This window comes from Ambystoma mexicanum, chromosome 9, assembly GCF_040938575.1.
Source record: "Ambystoma mexicanum isolate Mex_15411 chromosome 9, UKY_AmexF1_1, whole genome shotgun sequence".
NCBI classification, from domain to species: Eukaryota; Metazoa; Chordata; class Amphibia; order Caudata; family Ambystomatidae; genus Ambystoma; species Ambystoma mexicanum.
The window spans coordinates 704,336,243-704,352,631 of record NC_090931.1 but is presented as its reverse complement, the minus strand read 5'-3'; the positions used below and the strand labels follow the sequence as shown (position 1 = coordinate 704,352,631).

The following is a 16,389-nucleotide window of genomic DNA, read 5'->3' as shown; positions in this document are numbered from 1 at the left end:
ACAACTGAGATGGACAATGGGCCTCATTCCGAGTATGGCGGTAAGGGATAGCGGCCACCGGTAACGAGACCGGTGGCGGTGATCCCTTACCGCCATACTCCGAGTTCCCTTTGCGCCCTCGCCCTTAACGCCTGCTTTGAGCAGGTGTTAAAGTCGAGGGCGCAAAGGGGCCTCCAAGCCAATAACGGTGACCGTAATGAATGGTCACCGTTATTTGCATCTTCCCCATTCCCATTGAGCCCTATGGGGGCTCATTTGGGAATGGGGAAGAGCCTTGGTGAATGGGGAATTACCGCCCCGCCAACCTTGGAATGGGGCAGTAATTCCGCCATCCACCAAGGCGCTGCCGGTCCGGGTACGGCGTCAACCAAGGTGTTAATAGCGCCATTGGTTAGCGCCGTACTCGGAATGAGGCCCAATGACTTTTTATGGCTGGCTAGTAGCTTGCAACATGAAATGTGTACCTCTAGAAAAACTCTCTATAGTTGTCATGTGCTTATACATTTAAGTACGTCAAAGTCTAACTGGAGTGAGAAGTTTTCCCCATTTACAAAATCAGCCTCTAAAGTCAATAGTATTTTGCTAAACCGAAAAAAGTCAAAGCTTTGAGAGGATGATTGAGTACTGTCTTTTCGATTACCAAACCCGCCCTCCCCCATCATCGGCCCGATTATGCATCTGACTCTTCCAAATGGAAGGTGTTCAGTTTTGGCGAATGCTATGGTGGTGGTTGCATCCAGTGCAAGGATTTAAACTGAGATCTCTTTTGGTCTCTTATTGGTGCCAGTTCCTCTCCCTTAGAGTGGTACCAGGCTCAGTGTTTTAGTGCCGAAGTGTCAACCTGCAGCACCTTTCTACTGCTGCCCTTCTTAGGTTAGAATCCTGCTGGCTTGCACTCCACCGCACAACAAACGCATAACCTGCATTTTGAACTCAATGCATAAGCACAGAGTTATTTGGTTCTACTCCTCCAGATAACCAAATCTCTAAGAAATTGACAAAGCATGTGTTCTATTTGGCTTCATGCATTACCTAGAATCTCTGAATTGTTGACATTAGGAGGGCCGTACCCAACTTTATAGAGAGGAACGAAACAATCTGCTGTCCAAATCTTTGACTGAAAGGCAGTTATTGCTGCTAGCAATGGAGACGAGTCATAAAATTGATCAGAGGGCAAGATAAGATATAAACCAGCCACCAAATATAATGTTATAGACAAAACACCTGCAGTGGAAATTCAGCATGAATGGCAGTTAAGGTGCGTGGGGATCTCAGTTTATATCCAATAACAGAAGCAGCGTGGGAAACATGTAGGAGCCGCCAGTTTGGCTACAACCGCACATATGATGCCGCCTGTCACCTAGTCCTTCCATGGGTCCACAGGCAAAGCCTTCCATGGGTCAAATTAGCACCATATGTTTGCATTATTGGCAGTAGTTCTGCCATCCTTTTTTGGTCAGTAGGAGGGATTTCTTCCTGCTGAAAGGAAATTGCTGAATTAAGACCACACCTGCATTGTATGGCTTGTCCGCAGATTGGGCTGAGCTGCCGAAAAGCAAATTGTCTATAAGACAACTGCCAATGCGATGTCCCAGATCCAGATTGCCTAGTATCTGCTCAATTGAAATAACTCGTGGTGATGTTTTGTTATACATCTAGGTGTTAGGAATGTGGCTTTGGATTGAAGAAGTCTGATATTTAAACACAGGGCTATACTCATTTTCAATCTCATTGATTCAGACTTGGAAGAAAGAAGCAATATCTTAAACAGACTCTGAATGCAAGCCAGAAATACCAATCGAATGCTCGTGTACAAACATGGCATGTACACCACCAGTGATATTCAGAATATTCTGCGCACATTGATGACAAGATATCTGTGGCCTCCTTTTTGGGATCTAAATTAATTGGATGTGTTCTTTAGTCTATTGCTTATTCATCATTGCATCATTAGCACAAGAGTTACTGTAGACTACGACTATATCACCCAATTCTGTTTTATGAACCCGCATGATCACAGGATCTTTGTATTTGATGTCTGCCCCATCTATTTTGTTTGCAATGATAAACTGTCCAAGTCTCATTTCCAAACTCACCCACCCAGCTGTGAAGCATTTACAGATACTTGTTCTAGCTTTCGATCAATCATTGGATTTTTTTAACCACAGTTCATTTTATTTTTAATAGATTTAATCTTGTGTTATGTGGTCTCACTTAGCATGGACAATCTTTCTAATAATGTAGGAACATATTTGTGGTGGAATCCTTTAAATAATTGCTTTTATTAAGGTATAATGTATCCTTAGAAAATAGCAATGGGTACATTTTAGCTTTAGAGCTTCACCTTAATGTTGTCTACCAAATGTTTTCTGCTGCCACTATGCAGCATTGTTTGTCTTAACTTTTGTCATCTTTATATTTTGGTGGTCTTAGACCATCATGTATCTGGTGGTCTTGATCTTGGGAGTTTTTAATCTCTGTACTGACAGAAGATTTTATTGTGAAAAAAATAATGTGAATTTGTGTTTATTACATGTCAATTCAAGCCTCATTTCGGTCAATATTCCCAATATTACACATACATAAAATCAATTAAAACCAAAATCAACGTAAAACCACAAATCCAGAAAACATAAAAAAAACCATAGCAACATACATTTAAAATAGTTTGTAACCTTTTTGATAGGTGCATGTTTTCAGATGATGAACCAATAAATATAGTACAAAGCATATTCAAACCTGGCCATCCAGTAATAAGGCCATTTATGTAAGTATTTCTAAGGATACACCACGCCTTCATTATATAATTTGAAACAGCATAGAGAACTATTTGGCTCATTGCTGTTTTGCAAAGAGCTATGGCCTCATTCGTTATCCTTGTTCTTGGTGAAATAATTTTGGGGGTCAGCCACCTTTTCCTTACTGTCCTATAATGTGGGCAGATGAAGAGGCAATGGTTTTCACTTTCCAGTTGCAAAATGGAAAACTGACAATTCTGTCAGTTGCCAGATTGCGAAGCACAAGTAAAAGTCACCAGCGGTAAAATATTCAAATAAAATTGCATCAAGATAGCACTAGTCTCCGGGTGTTCAATATAATGCAGGTATGTTTCTGTTAAGGGCAGTTCATTGTAAATCAAATAACCAGCAAATCAATGATCTCAGATACCATATCTCATAAACGTCATTGAACGCAGCAATATCCCTTGATACTTCAACCACCAAATTAGTAAAGTCATGGTTAGCCAGGCTAGCTTTATTATGGAAAAAACATTTCCAACGTCTCTCTCCCCATTCTTGATGACATCCCAAAATGCCTCCTTGTATGTTTATAAATCCCCATTTATTTCCTGGAGTCTCAGCCAAAATAATACTGGCTTCAATCCATCCTCAACATTGACCTAAGGACTACATCTAATAATAGTGGTGCAGATTATTTTTATAGAAGCACGTTTTCAACCTTTATATGTTTCTTCAAAGAACAGTAACCCCATATTTCACTCCCATACGATGCTGCTGCAAGTACCTGGGCCTTATACACTTCAATCGCTAATACAGGAGACCTGTCTCTTAGCCATCTATTCAGTGATTTAAAAACCCCTGAGAAGTGTTTTAAAATTCAGTTAACTTTTATCAGTCTGGGGTGACAATGAACTTGAACTACTTAACCCACCACCCACGTAGTTGAATTGTTGATCCTGTTTTATTTCAGCATCCATGCATGTGAACTTGGCCTTCAGCCGTCTCAAATTCTGACCAACCATGCCACCGTTGTAGACTCTGGCATCTTTTCATGCAACAAGTAGCCATAATGTCACATTGCTTGTTTTTACAAACTAGGGTCTTTGAAACAATGGCAGAATCATTGGGAAATAGTAGAATACCAATTTACTTATGGTTTGTTGTAGGAGCATTAACTTCAGAGTTAAGTAACTCGATTGCCAGATCACTAATATATGAGAGAAAAAGTAAGGTGGGCAAAATACAACCCTGGAGTGCCCCTACGTTAATGGGGAATGTGTGACTAATCTTGCTCTTTGGGCACCAACTTACCACTGCTGAATCGTCACTATACAACATCCTCAAGTAAACTTAATAGGGCATCTGCTTGTGAGAGCACTTAACATAAACTAGTTTTATTGACACAGTCAAAGCGGTTTTGTTACATAGATTTTAAAAGATAGAAAGCATGTTCTACAGTTCCTCTCCCCTTTCTGAAGCACCATCATGAGTATCCAAAATAATAATCTTATCCAGAATGCAGTGTTCCAGTCGGGTTAATAATATTTTGTGATAGGTTTTTGCAAGGGCAGTAAAGGGAAATTGGTCTATTATTGGTTGTGAGGAGCCATTCACCTTTTTTAAAAGCAGGAATGATTTCTGCCTGGTATCACGAATCAGAAACACACCTTTTGGCAATAAAAACATTATAAAATGGTGTTAAAAATGGAACCCAAGCATACAGGTTTTCCCCGAAGAGGTGTGATGAATCTGATGATGCCATCACTTCTTCCCCAGGGGAAGTCTCTCCTCATATGACCAGGGGACGGCAGCCGTTCTCATTGATCATCACTCTGGGAGTGGCCATGTGAGGGAGGATCACATTGGGGGGAGGCAACCCTCTTCGGGGGTGGTGAGTTGACATCAACAGATGAGACATGGTGTCCCCCTTTTCCTTTTAGGGACACCCCTTCCATTCCACATGCCTTAATGGCATATTATCATGACTTCCTTCACCCACCTATGGAAGCTACTGAGACTATCTTCCTGTGTTCTATAAACAAGTCATCAAGAACTGACTACCATTTCCATGCATGTGAAAGTACTGCAACGAGAAAGCTGAATGGAGTAATGAGGATCAGCCAAGGCCAGAAGCACAAGATGCGCACTAGTGGTTGCGAGCCCATAATTGGTGCCAGGACATTTAAATACGCTAACGAGCTGGCAGGTGGGAGACGCTGCTTGGGAAATTTTGCCCTCTCTGTGTTGACTGAATGACCACCGAGCCAAGAAGTCTGTGGAGCCAGTCGGCTCAGGGAGAAGGCAGAAGACGGAGAACTGTGAGACCCAGTTTGCAGAGTGGAGACCACAGGAAGGAAGGAGAGCGCGGGAGGAAGGAGAAGAGAGACTTACTTGCAGCCACAGGAACCTGGGTGCTGCATTAATGCCACCGAAAATGGAGAGATGCTCAGGAGGCAAGCGGGTGCTGCAAAGGACGTTGAAGCATGCGAGGTGATATGATATTTATCATGCACCTATGTTTCAAGGCGCGACGAGGCATGTGTCATGCATGGCAGTCAGATTACTTCTGGACCAGTAACATCCTATTCTCACAGTTCTTGTTATGCCCATACAACCTCAAAGCCTTTCTATTCTAGATGGAGACTGTTTGATACATTGCCCGGAAAATGGTGTTTGCATTACACACGTCGTTAGTATTACGTGATTGGAGAATGTCACATGATTTCCACTCTACGTTTATTAGCAGCATTTGAAAGTTGCTCGCTACTTCTGATGAAACAACATGGAGTCCTGTTCCTGAAGCTTTGATCTGCGTCCACGCAATTGTTCAGCATTTTCGTAACTCCTTGCCACGTGTATATTTTCCACACGCGGTTTCCCTCTAGTTTTTCAGCCGCGTCTAAGAAGACCAACGTGCCGCTCTCCTGGCTGCGTGTAAATATTCCACATGTGCTTTCCCGGTACTCCTGTAGCCGCGTTTAAGAGACCAACGTGCGGTTCTCCTTACTGCGTGTAAATCTATCACACGCGGTTTCCTGGTACTCTTCAGCCGCGTGTAAGCATTTAAACGTGCAGCTCTCCTTGCTGCGTGTAATTTTCCACACGCAGTTCCAACCAACTCTTGCAGCCGCGTTTAGAGGACTAACACGCGGCTCTCCTGGATGATTTCTGCCACCTGTTAATGCTGTGCTGCACTCTGATTGAATCCTGTCGCCTGTGATGAAACAACAGGAGGATTTCTAACTTACCCTGATTAATTTTGTGTTGGAATGTTTTGCTGAGCAATATCTTCTGCTCTACAAGTGCAAGGAAGTTCTGTCAACAACTGTTTATTTGGAAGGTGATTGTGCACATTATTTTGGACGCTAACCTGTGGTGCACCAACCCAGATCTAGCTTGACCCTCGTGCCATTCGGGATAAGCTTCCCTTACTAACCTTCCCTCCTTTCCGTTGGTTTTATTTTGAATTGCTTCAGAGACCTTTTGTCGGAGCCTCTTCAGTTGAACATCTACAGGTTAGTGTTGTCCTATTTGGCGAACTATTCATGAGAATTATTGTTGGGACACATCTTCATGATACCTTATTATTTCCTAGGCTGACTTCCTATTGCCTTCCCACGCCCTTTCCAGTGATTCCTCCCTCTGACTGGTTAACTTAGTCATAGAGTGGCATCATTTGGAAGGTCTATTTTTGACTTCACTACTTTCAAGCTGTTTTTCTCCTCGAGGATCCGGAAGAACCCTACCAATTGTATCCTTTTTGGTTATACCTGTATCCTTTACTGGTCAGTGTAAGATACATGGTTGGTTTATGACAGAATGGGAGGGGAAACAGAGGGATACAAAGACCGCAATCCTACTAGGCCAGGTGACAATGAAATCGCACAAGTGCAGGGGAGGGGGGAAGGTGAAAAGTGCAGAGGGAAAGGGAAGGGGATAGTGCAGTACATAGGATAACAGTAAGATAAATAGTAAAATAAATAAAGACAAATAAATAGATAGTGTGGCCAGCAGATGGCAAGTGCAAGGGTAAGTGCAGCCATCAGGTGTCAAGTGCTAGGCGGGACTGTAGGGATACAGAACAGGAGACCGGAGACCATGCTGCTTCCCGTTTACTTCAGAGGAACTGAAGAACACCTCGAGAAGCTGGTGAGTGCTGCACTGAAGAACTGGGACACCGGGCACTTCAAGACAAGCAGGCGCTGCGAAGGATGTGGAAGCCTGCCAAATGAAGCCGGTGGGCCTGCGAGGTGGAGATGGGACACCACACTGCTTCCCGTTTAGCACCGAGGAACCGAAGAACACCACAAGAAGCCAATGAGTCCTGCAGTGGGGAACTGGGACACCAGGGCACTTCGGCAATGCTGCCAAAGAAGGATAAAAGAAACTACAACAAATGAGAGAGAATATGAAACCCAATATTATCAGAAAAAGACTAATGGAATAAATGTGTGTAATATACCAGTTTGCAAATGTGTAAAGTCCTGGCAGGAGAGTATACCAGGCACAGACAGGTTTTGAAGTGTGTAAAGCAAATCACATGAAAAGCCCTGGCAGGAGAGTATACGAGGCACAGTTGAGTTTACAAGTGTATAAAGCAAGTTAAGTTACATGTGTACGTATATTAAGTGAAGCACATGAGAAAGCCCTGGCAAGAGAGTATACCAGGCAAAGTTAACTTGGCAAGAGTTTAAAACGACTTACAAGAGGAAGTCCTGGTAGGAGAAGATGCCAGGCAAAGCCAAGACTGCAAGAAAATATTAGATTAAAGAGGAGAAGAAACCTGGCAGGAGAGTGCACCAGGTAATCTATGAAATTGAGACTAGCAGCCAAGTTTTTCAATATACAATTTTAAAAAAATTAATTTGAGAGTTCCAAGGGTGACTCGTACCCCTAGGAGTTTAAAGTATCGTGAAGAGAAACCCGGGGAAGGAAGCAACACCCTAGAACTGTGAACTGTATCCATTGGGAACCTTTGTGTTGGAGTTACATTTTATTTTCCTTTTTGAATATTTGTGCCCTTTCAAGGCCAAAGATATTATCCTTTTCATCTTAGAGTTTCTTTAGAATGTGAGGGCCAGAATAGTATGTTGGACACAGGACATTTTTGATTTAGACATCCTGACAACAGACAGACCCTTCATTTTGCTTGAGGTAGGGAAACACCCCCTTGAATAGGGACAGCAAGGTATTTTCCAACCCCCTTTTATTTTGAATAAAAGTTTATAGCCAAAACTGTGAGCTCTGTGTCCGCGTCTCATTCCTGGCTCCTCACAGAGTTCTAATGGGTATGAATCCAGACTGGACGCCTTTCCCTATTTTACATCGATAGACTCATCGCTACTTTGACTTCAGAATTCATGATACAATTCAAGTGCCCGAAAACAAAATTTGCCTCGATCATTTACATTGGGGTCAACAGTGGGATCAGTGGATTCATAATGTTTTTTAAAATACTCATAGCATTCTGGAATAATCTTCAAATCCTCTAGACTTTTACAATTATTGGGAGAGCCGTATTTAATTCAAGCCACCCCTTTGATAGACTTTTTCATATTGTCTGATCACAAGTGTGTATCCTTAATGCAGTCTTCTATCTGCTCACTGCCACCCTTCCCACTGATCGTCTCCCATAGCAGCACAATTTGGCAGCAGAATCATTGTTTTACAATTTTGCTTTGGAACTGTGCAAATCGCCCCCCTACTGGATGAAATTATTCATATTATTATTTTCACTGTCCAACACATTTTACTAATTATGATTTTGCCCTGGGTGCACATGATTTTAGATGTTTTTACAAACATCCTTTTTAACACATGCACATAGAATAACATTTATACCCATTCACCCACCAGTCACGCAACCATATATTCATTCACACTGCATCCTCCACACGTGCACCCACCTAGAAACGTTCAAACACACTATATTCTCATTCATGTGTACTCAAACCCATATATAGATACACCCCATTCATATGCCTCATGCATATATATATATATATGAGCCAGTTCTCAGTTTTCACTTTGCATGCTGGGAATTTAGGCCTGTACTTCTATTCCAGATTGCAAAGTGAAAAGCCAGGACTGGCTCAATTGGCACTAATGCACATGGTATGCAAGGGTGCGTAATGAAGCTACATATAGGAATGGGGAATTCAGGAGGAAGAGCCCTCAATGAGCACAACCTAGACAATACTTTTTGGGCCAAACCTCATGGCTACATTTATTACAAACTACAACACTAACAAGAATAATTCTCATAAATCTTCTATCTAGCATTTTGTTCTATAATCAACACACTGCACATCTAATCAAGAGTGAATCTTGGTAAACTGAAATTTTGTATTGTACATGATGGGTAGCCCATGCCCTGGAAGCGTTTCTGGGAGACAAGTTTCACACGTGGTGCAAAGGATACACTAAGTCTCAAGGACAGTTCAAGTGTTTTTGCGGATCCTTCGGATGTCCCTCTCTCTCTCTTGCCTGCCCAAGTTCCTCCTCCATAACCCAGACATCCAAAACCCTTGGTTAGTGCTATCGAGAGTCGTGCTACGCTGAGGCTTTACCGGTTTGCGCAGGTCTAACCACTGTTGTTCTGTACTGCTAATACTATCAGTACAAATCGAAACAGTTTCCGATTCAGCTGTCTTTTCCACTGTCTATTACAATGCTAGTTGGTACTCTTTAACGGCCTAGTAACTACTCTGCTGCTCTCAACATGCGGTCAGGCGTGACCATACTGCGCCTATTCAATTGTTGCTCGCCATGTGCACCCGTACACCTGAAGTGGCCCCCCAATGAGGCGAGGCTTTGCCAGACTGTGTTCTCACACTTATTTTGTTTCTGCCTGTTTGCATACCTGAGGTTGCCCCCTGTGCCACAGTACCACAGTGGCTGGTGATTCTCCCTGCCTTGATTATTGACGCAGGAGGGCCCCGGGTATCTCCGACACACAATGCATGATTCTTCAGCCTGTTTTCCTGGTCTTACGCTTTCCAATCTCAAAGGCTCATGAAAGCAGTGGTTCCTTGTTTAAAAGATCAAGGGAACTTCCCTCCATGTGAACCCCTTCTATTTTGCTGTTTTTCTCCTCTGGTTACACTGCCATTTTGGAAGTGCTGTTTCTTTGTGTGCTTTGCCCCGCTCAGAGTGTGATCTCGTGCTTCGGCTTTTAACCACGTGGGGAAGCTTAATGGAAGTCAGGTGTGTGTGATGGTCAGTAATTGCCTGACCTTGCCTGACCATTGCATTGGGACACGTCCGGTATACTCCTCAGGTGTTAGACAGTTTTCTCTCATAGCGGGCTGTCCATGAGAAAGTGTTTGTGTTGAAAAGGGGGTCGCGGGGTAGAGTTCCTAAATTACTTACTGGGTAGGATGGGGTAAAGGTGTTATAAGGAAGGGGATACTGCCTCTCACCATCTGGTGTCCCACTTCCCGAAGCCCGGTCACCCAGGCGATCCTCCCGCACTGGTCCACCCCCAGGAACTGGATCAAAAACTGATGGCAGTGTCCTGGCCATCTGGATGACAGATACCTGGGGGCTAGTTGGTGAGAAACCTTCTGCTTTCTCACACCCCTCGGGGTAGGACTGTTTCTGAGTTTCTCCCTGCTAGGCCCCAACTGACTCCAGTCAAGATCAGATTACTTACTTTGTCAGACAAGACAATCCCTACTAAATGGACCATCTTCTGGTCCTGCTCCACCTGCACCTGTGCACTTTAACATGTCATGACCCTCATCGTGGCAACTTCACAGGCTGATCCAAAGCCTCATGATCACATCTAGCGGCAAATAGGATGTTACCTTAACATTACCATTTTGAATCTACCCTTGTTGTGACCGAATGGTCCTGTCATAAGAAATCACACTGACTCTTAAAGAAAGTCCAAGGGTGTTTATTGAAAATAAGTGGTCAGAATGGCTTTTAATTCTCAAAGTTCTTCAGCCCTACTGGATTTTTTGTGGGACTGGCACGAGGGCTGGCCCTTTTCTCTCTAGGCTGCCTTGGGCTTGGTTCCCACCTCCCTAACCCAGACGTCCCTAATGGGGTGTTAGTAATACTAGGACCAGTAACCCCTATCTGTTTTTTCTTCTCTCTGCACTTCAGGTGCTTTCCCTAAGTCGCCAGCTGTCTGGCTCTCTAGGGATCTTCTCACTCTCCCTTGCCTATTCCCTCTTAGTATTCTCAGGGAGGGGTGAGCGGTGTCTTTATTCACCCAGTGTCATGCTCACTCTGTAAATACACTCTCGTACTTGTCTATGATCCCTTATAAATCATCCTCCAATGACTCCCTTACTGATCCTCCAGTCTCTTACTCTGCCTTTCCACCTCCACCCCTCGATCTTACTTCCGTTCCCACTTCTTACTGTTCCTCTGGTTCCAAGCTCCTTTTTACTTTATGCCAATAGCTACTCTTGCACTCCCACTCACTCACCCAGTCTCTTTCTCTACTGCTATTTCCACGCTGTTACGACCCCTTTCCTTCGGCTGTCTTCCCCTTCTCTGTCTCTCTCTCTCTCTCTGTCTCTCTCTCTCTCTCTCTCTTTCTCTCTCTCTTTCTCTCTCTTTCTCTTCGGATCCCAAGGGACATCGTGCTCTGCTCACCGCTCTCACTAGTCCCGAGTCAGACCCTCAGGGACACCCAGGGGTTTGGTGCCCTGCACACACCTCTACTAACGACTACCACTCTACTACTTAATTCCTTTACTCGCTACTCCTCCTGCCTACTATCCTTTCTCCCGGCTACTACTACTTCTACCTCTGATACTACTACTATGCCCCTCTGCTACTCCTACTCTACAACTCACACTCGCCCCTCTCGCACACAAACACTCCACAGACCCCCTCTTTAACAATAGCCTCTGCACTCCAATGGCTCTCGGACATCCTCCACCACCTCCAGTCCTCACCAAACTAACCCACACTTGTACACTGACACACCTCCTTAAATACCCCGCCCCTTCCCAGGATTGGGTAATCACACTGTCCAATCAGTTACCTGGCTCATTGGGGTGTGACAGGGGATGGGGATGGTCATGGGAGGGTTTAAAAGGGCTGCTAAGCCCCACCCTTTTCCAACATGGCCCCTGCTTCATTTCTCACATGGAGCCTATACTGGCTCCCTGAAGCCAAATGTTTTCCCAAGCCTCGCTGGAGGCTTTTTCCCTTCTCAAACCTCCATGGTGGTTTAGTGGGTAAAGGCCTTCATGGGGGCCTTTAGTTTAAAGAATATTTACCTTATGTTTTAGTGGAGGCTTGTTCCGGTGCATGCTCCAGCACCCCTTGGTTTTCTGCAATCCTTTCCATGTCGGCACATCCTCCTGCGTTAGACGGCCCGTGTTGTGCTTCTCATGGCACCGTTGCTCCGGCGTAATCCTCACAGCTGCTGTGCTGCTTCTCCTGCTTGGATGGCGCCATCACCGCAGGTAAGGAGGGGTGGAGAAGGGGGCCTGACTGCAGTAAGGCACCTGTGTTGGGGTGGACTTACCCCCCTCCCCCCACATTGACAGGGCCACACTGCTGGCCCTGTCACATTGTATAATTTTACATGGGTCCCACATATTGCTGCACACACCCCATTCTTGAGTTTGCCAAATAGGACCTAACACTGGTGTGGGCGAGTGGTTAAACAGTGCAGCAGAGATGAACAGGGATCCCACAACGTCTGGAACATGCCAGGAACAAAAGAGGGAAAATAAAACTTGTTTGCTCTTTTAAATCTACAAGTTCCTGTTGTGCCACGCAGAATCTCTGCACTTCTGGTGCTAGGCGGCATGGCACGATGAAATCACGCCTCCCAGCGCAAAGTATTTATTCCTTGCCAACCCGCCCCTCAGTACTTTGCCCCAGTGTTTTGCCTGGGATTGCTACGATAGGGCGCACAGGAGGCAAAATCACTCACTGCATGTGTTACAAAATGCAACAGTAACAATGGCAATTCTCATATTTCTCCTATCTAACAATGTCTTCTCTAAGACAACACACTGCATATCTAATCAAGAGTGAGCATTTGTTAGTTGTGAGGGAGTGCGCCCTTCCAGGCATCCTCCCACGACCAGAAGTTATCCCAGCAGACAAGGGGAACTCCTCCTGAACTGAACAGCTCAAAGTTCCACTAACCACCCGTTCCCCTGTAGACCATGCACGGTCAGGAGGACCCTCTCATGAGCAACTCCTTGGCAACTTACTCAGACAGCTCCATGCCTCAGCCGCATCTAGAGGCAAAAGGAGTGTTACCTCAGCATCACAGTTTTGAATGCAGCCTATCATATTTTTGTTATGTGTTCTATACACTGCCACAGTGCACCGGACCTTACTGCTGCACATGGGCACCATGACTTGGGGAATGCCATTATTGCAAAACTTACCATTTCATCAATAAATATGCCAGCTCCTCTTTTTGAAAGGTGAACCCAGTCCTTGTGGAACACATCTTGACTTCTGATCAGTCCATGAGCTACTACTCTGAGACGCCCGCAGCTGGATGCCAGCTGGGACATCTAATTGTTCTGTTTCCTTACTGACACATTGAAAGGTCTTTATGGCAGTCCTTTTCTCCAATACCTTTTCTGTGAGACAATGGCACAATCGCATCTGGGCAGAATGTTGACAACCATGCCAGCTCTGCCACCACATTCTTGCCCAGGTGCCATCGCCCCAAAGCCACATGATCTTTCCCTCTAACATGTACAATTACCAAATTTAGCTTTGGGAAGTTGCCCTTCTCTCCCTAACATCTATGAATTCCTCGATTGATGCAACCTCGTTCCCTGCATGCCGATCCAAACAACTGGCAAGCCCTAGGCATCACCCCTTTCACATGGTCCTTGTTTCCGGATCTGGCAGAGGGCTCTCCTGACAAAGGGATGTCTCACGATGTACACAAATCGGCACCTTCAATGAAAGAAAAGTACTAGTCAAGAACCACCATTTTCCACATCCACCCTTTTTTTCAAGCTAAGTGCAGCATGACTTGGAAAGCATTAGAAATCCACTGGCCAATACCCTTAACATGCTGATTAGTCACTCCAATGCCTGCAGCTGATGTTGCAACCCCAATCCTTAAGGAGCAGGAATAATAGCCTATACAACCCAACCCTGCCCCATTCAGTGTCTTTATAAAAATTAGCTTGAACTGAAACTGCAGCGTCATTGAGCCATCGTGATGCAACCACAGTGGGCACCTCCTGACCTACTGATTTGACACTTCCAGCACTAGACATGTGGTCTGTCTGTGCACCTTCTGCAGACATACTCATGCCCCTCTTCCTCCTGACCTGTTTTAGACCTGCAAAGCCATACCCCTACAACTCCATTGTTAACCTTCACATGCTTCACCGACATCCTCTCTTGTTAATCATTATTGGACCATGGTACTATTTTGCCCCAATACAAAATGCTCCTTGCAACACCAGGACAAATGCGACCATGAACAACGGTAGCTAGCCTCAATCCTTCAAACCTCTTGCAGCACCTCCACTAACTTCCCTAGATTTGGGCATCCAATATCACCTACCAATCAGCTGCACCCCCCCTCATCCTACCCCAACCTGCGAGAGAGCTGTGAGAAACTGACGGTGACAACAAGTAAGACAGACACAAGTAATCACAGTTCAAGGGAGTTTATTGAACAATAAAATGTGATATGCAGGTTGGGAAAAACACATAATGTAAACCTAACTCTAAGATGTTAGCAAATGTCAACCATCAAATGAAAATTAAGGCAGTCCTAGTGGTGTTGTGTCAGTGGTGGTGTGTCAAAACCAAAAGGGCCTATACTAAAAAAAACTATTGCCAAGCCTCTCAACTTATACGAAAATGGGTGTGGGATAGTTTTTATGAAAAAAAAGAAGTGTTCTCAAATAATATGTCAGGATGTGGTTGCCTGGGTCTTCCTTGCCCAAGTTTTGATCACCGGTTGAGGTGGAGTTGGTGGAGCATAGTACTGACTCAGGCTTCTCTGGCATGAGATGATAGTTTTAATCATGGGCGTAATTTTAGGGGGGGACGGGGGTGTTTTTCCCCCCAACTTTCATGGCACACTATTTTGTCCCCATTAATTTGAATGGGGCGCCTTTTCTTCAGAGGTCATGTCCCCCCCCCAACATTTTCAGCAAAGTTTCTCCACTGGTTTTAATGGCAGGCGGGCACAGGCTTCTCTAGCACAAGACGACAGTTCCAATGGCAGACAGTCTTGGGCTCCTCTAGCACGAGATCACAGCTCCAATGCAGACAGTATCAGTACCGTTGATGGTCAAGTCTTCTTTTCTCTGAAAGTCTCTTGCCTCCGGAGCCTGATGTGTTCAGATTACCAACAAAACAAAAGTTCCTTTAACAAATGAAAAGATCAATCTCAATATCCAATTTGGATGATGATTTCACCCCTGCGTCCCCCTCTTCTGGGCTGACCTTTCTCAGTTGTATTTGAAAGTTCGAATAGGGTGATGGCTTCACCCCTGGTGCCCCCTCTTCCGGGCTTGGACCCTTAGTTTCTGTTATCACTCTGTTTTCGCAGGACCTTAGACTTCGTCCCTCTGCTTTGGCATCCCTCCTCCGGGTTCAATATTGCCTTTTCAAATGTTCTACTTTGGCGTGATGACTTTTCACCCTTGGGTCCCTTTCCGCTACGCTCCGACCCTTCTCAATTCCTAGCCTTCCTTCACCAGGTTTATTATGGCTCTCAAGCAGGATGATAGTGGCTCACCCATGGGGTTAAATTTACTTTCAATGTTCTCTCTCTTTGCTTTTATACAGTTAATAGATTTCGGGATTCACTTCCTTTGCTTTCATGACAATTCACGAATCGGTCTTTTCTCAAACCCTCACATATGACCACTTTGCATTCTTTTGGCAGCCTTTCTATGGCCATCTGGTTTCTGTAGTTTCTCAATATGGGGATCCACCAGAGTGTCTCGAGTTAGCACACATGTGGTGTTGTTTTCCCTCTGCAGCTGGTCTTCCCCTCATAGTTTCAACAGTTCTTTAATGTTCTTTAACTTTGTTAAAAAATTGCCACTTTGCAACTCTTACTCAACACAGCCCGGTGCTTATCGATTCTCCCCTCGACTCACCGGCTGTGATGAACCACTTGGTCTTCGGCTTCTCTGGTGTCAAGTCCGGTACCACGGGCACAGTCTGCTCTCCTCTGCCTTATCATCATAGGCTTACCCGTGTACCGTTGACATCTGCAGCAGGATACTTTCTCTATTGTACGCGGTCTCAGATTCCTCTCCACAAAGGTTCCGCAGGCCTGGGGTGGAAAGGGTGGGGTTGCTTCTCTCCTTGCCACACTCTCGCCTCCCGCCGCCTTTTTCCTTCTCTTGAACTGCTGCCTTCTGTCTCCTCGTGCTGCCTGTCATATCCATCTTGCTCGTACTGTGCTCGCTGGCTCCACCTTTTATCCCTGTGGGGAAAGGAAAGAGCTGTCGGGTGTGTGTGATTCTTATCAATTGCCTGACTTTGCCTGACCCTGGTATTGGGACATGTCAAGTAAACGGCTCTAGAGTTTTTTTTTTTTTGTTGCATGTTGTGTTGTGCGAAAGTGTTCCTTAGAGGAAAAGGGGGGGTAGTGGTTTGGGATGTCCTACGTGGGTGGATGGGGAAAAGGTGTTAAGGGAAGGGGGACATTGTGTCTCACCTGTCG

At 45.0% G+C, this 16,389-nt stretch overlaps 1 protein-coding gene across 2 annotated transcripts in view; it reads left to right on the top strand.

Moving 5' to 3' along the window:
* Nucleotides 1–16,389, top strand: part of PLEKHM3 (pleckstrin homology domain containing M3) — a 1,064,501-nt gene that overhangs the window by 844,870 nt on the left and 203,242 nt on the right. The window lies entirely within an intron of this gene.